Here is a 3,258-nt window from a genome sequence, read left to right as displayed (position 1 = left end):
CTGGAGGCCGGGGCCGGGCGTGGGCAGCCTCTGGACCGCGGGCAGAGAGCCGCGTGCGGGTGNGGGAGGAAGCCCTCTGCCCTCAGCCTCGCGTGTAGCACCAATGGCCGAGCCCGCGAGCAGACACAGGCCCGCTCCCCTCCAGCGCTGACAGTGCCTATTGAGCCGGTGACGTGCATTTTTTATTTTTAAAAAAGAGAAATATAGTACTTTTAACTAAAGTTTGTAATTTCTTAGTTTTATTTTTCATTCTATCCATGTATAAAAGGCCCTTCAAAAATAACCACAATAATGCATCTAAAAATCAGCGAGGATTTCTTTTTACCTTCTGATATCCTGCCAGTGTTTCCCCTTCCCCGACCTGTGTGTGCACGTGTGTGCGCACGTGTGCGTGTGCACGGGCTCCATTGTTCCTGGCGCACGTCTCTGTGTGTCTGTGTGTGCGCACGTGTGTGCTCGTGTATGTCTGCGTGTGAGGTGTCTGTGTGTGTGTGTGCGCGCGCTTATGTGTGCACGGGCTCCATTGTTCCGGGGGTGTGTGCTTGTGCATGTCTGTGTGTGTCAGTGTGTGTGCAGGTGTATGTGTGTCTGAGTGTGTCAGTGTGCACGCTTGTGTGTGCCTGAGTGTGTGCGCGCGCGTGTGTATGTGCATGCACAGGCTCCATGGTTCCAGGTGTGTGTCTGTGTGTACATGTGTGTCTGAGTGTGTCAGCGTGTGTGCAAGCGCGCACAGGGCTCCATTGTTCCGTGTGTGCGCTCGTGCCTGAGTGTGTCAATGTGTGCTCGTGTGTGTCTGAGTGTGTCAGTGTGTGCGTGCCCGGGCTCAATTGTTCTGGGTGTGTCTGTGCGCATGTGTGTGCTCGTGTATGTGTGTGTCTGAGCGTGTCAGTTTGTGTGCGTGTGCAGGGCTCCATTGTTCCTGGTGTGTCTGTGTGCACGTGTATGTGTGTGTGTCTGAGTGTGTCAGTGCATGTGTGCACAAGTTCCATGCTGAAAAGGTTACCGGCCATCGTTCTGGTCCTGCAGTCACCAGTCAAGAAGGCTGCTCGGCCGTCGCTGCCGTCGCCCGGGGCTGAAAGTGTCAGCCCTGGTCCCCCAGGAGCCTGAATGAGAACAGAGATCTTGAGCCACGGTGGGCACGGCGGAATCTGGACCCGGCGGACTTCCCGTGGCCCGCTGGGGAGTCACTGTCGCTGGGTGGAGGGCGCGAATTCCCAGCCGGCGTGCACCCTCGTCTATCCCGTCCTCGCCTCAGCTGCTGGGACGCGTGAAGGCCTGCCCACGTGGCCACGCTCTCTGGACGTGACTGGGGCTGGTGTTGGCATTTGTATTCAAGTGACATCAGTCTGTCCCCGGAAGGGTTGCCTCACCCAAGTTCAAGTCGGGAGAGAGTGAGTGGGTGCTATCTGACCCTCTTCCCATCGAGCCTGGTGACGGGTTCTCCAGAGTATGCCCAGGGAGGAAGGGTCTTAGGGACATGGGGACCGCGTGTGGGGGGCCTGGCTTCTGTTGGGCTGTGTGGTTTTAGGCCAGTCAGCTCCCCTCTCTGAACCTTTCCCCTGAGTGTAAACTGGAGGAGCGCGGCCTCTTTCACAGGGTGACCCCGCACACCCGCATTCCAGGTGGCCTGGGGCCGGCCCTGAGCCTCTCTTCCCAGCCATTTTCCTGCTCTGCTCACCTCATTTCATGTTGTTCTCACAGATGAGCAGGTAACGTTACTACTTTTCTGCAGAGGGGCAGACTAAGGATCAGAGAGGGTAAGGCATTTGTCCAGGATGGCACAGCAGTGAAACGCCAAGGAGGGATTTGAACTCAGGAGTGTCTGGTGTTTCCTCTGTGCGACAAACCACCTGCCTGCTGCTGAGCCAGAAAACTGACGCATACTCAGAGCAGCGGCCTGGAGAAAATGTGTGTGCGCGTGTGTGTACGTGTGTGTGCGCGCACATGTGCTGGCTGCTTTCATTTCCCAGATGCAGGAGGTGGGCCCTGTGCGTGCCAGGGAAGCCTGCTGTGGGTCAGGGGCGTCCCCGCGCCCTGGCGGTGCGTCTTCGGTCCCTCACTGCTTCCCCCTCAGCCTGCTTGGTGTCCTGGGCCCCGGCCGGAGCCGACAGCTGGCGGGGCCATCACCGCGCCCTGGGACATCGCAGAGGACGCGCCCCGCCCCCACGCACGGAGGCGCCTTTCCCCTTGGAGGACACTCACTTATCTGCACCCGCGTCCTGTTTTCATAACAGGAAGGCCACGTGTAGACGCTGTCGGCAGGAGCCAGGGCTCCCACTTCCCGCGGCTGAGGTGGTGCTGGCAGCCTCCCGCTGGGAATGCCCCCTTCTTTTGCGCTTTCCGGGCTGCTCCTCCTGAGAACGGCGTCGCCCCGCTGTTTGCGCTGACACACGGGTTACTTGGAGAGCCTGGATCTCCTGCCCGTCCACACGGGCTGTGCACCTCCTGGTTTGCCCACAAGAGGAGTGTGGGGCCTCTGTCCCTGTCAGTACCCACTGTCCTTGGTTCAACCTCGCGAGTGGGGCTTCTGGGTCAGAACAAGGCAGCCTTGGGAGAAGTCTGTGCTGCACAGTTCGGGCTTTTTTTTTTTTTTTTTGGTCAGAAAGTAGGAAAAACACTGATTACATTTTTTAAACACCCTTGGAAGAAGTTTGGGCTTTTTTCCCAGAGGAAACCAATGCACAAACTTGGACATTTATTTCGTTCATTTGTAAGGCTGAGGGAAGGCTTCACAGGAATCGGTTCCTTTGGTGTGTGGCCTGCGAAGTGGCTGTCCGGCCACGTGACACATGGGGAGAAGTACACAGGCCAGAGCCGGGTGACAGGGGCGCCAGGGGTGCCAAGGCCCTTCCTCCTCTGGGTGGGAAAGACAGGGCGCCAGGGCCCCTCCATCACTGGGTGGGGAGGACAGGGAACCAGGGCCGGGCCCCTCCCCAACCAGGTGTGGACCCTGGGCCCAGCGCCCAAAGGAGCCCTCACCTGCTTGTCTGGCCCGTGAGGTCGTAATTTACACGTTTAAGTGGTTGAGAGAAATCCGAACGACAGCATTTTCAAACCCGGCGCCAGGAGCTGGTAATCTCCGCAGCCAGCGTGCCCGGGCGTCTGGCCGCGTTGCTGCGGTGACCCGGGCAGGGTCCCCGCGACCGGGGGAGGCGCCGCGCACGGCGTACCCGCTCTGCGTGGGGGGGCCTCGGGCGCTCACTGGAGGGTCGCAGTACAGGAGCTGGGGCAGCGCGAGGCCGTCAGGCACCGTTCGCG

The sequence above is a fragment of the Crocuta crocuta genome, unplaced genomic scaffold (genome assembly GCF_008692635.1).
Source record: "Crocuta crocuta isolate KB4526 unplaced genomic scaffold, BGI_CrCroc_1.0 scaffold750, whole genome shotgun sequence".
Classification (NCBI taxonomy): Eukaryota; Metazoa; Chordata; class Mammalia; order Carnivora; family Hyaenidae; genus Crocuta; species Crocuta crocuta.
This window is presented reverse-complemented; position numbering follows the sequence as displayed.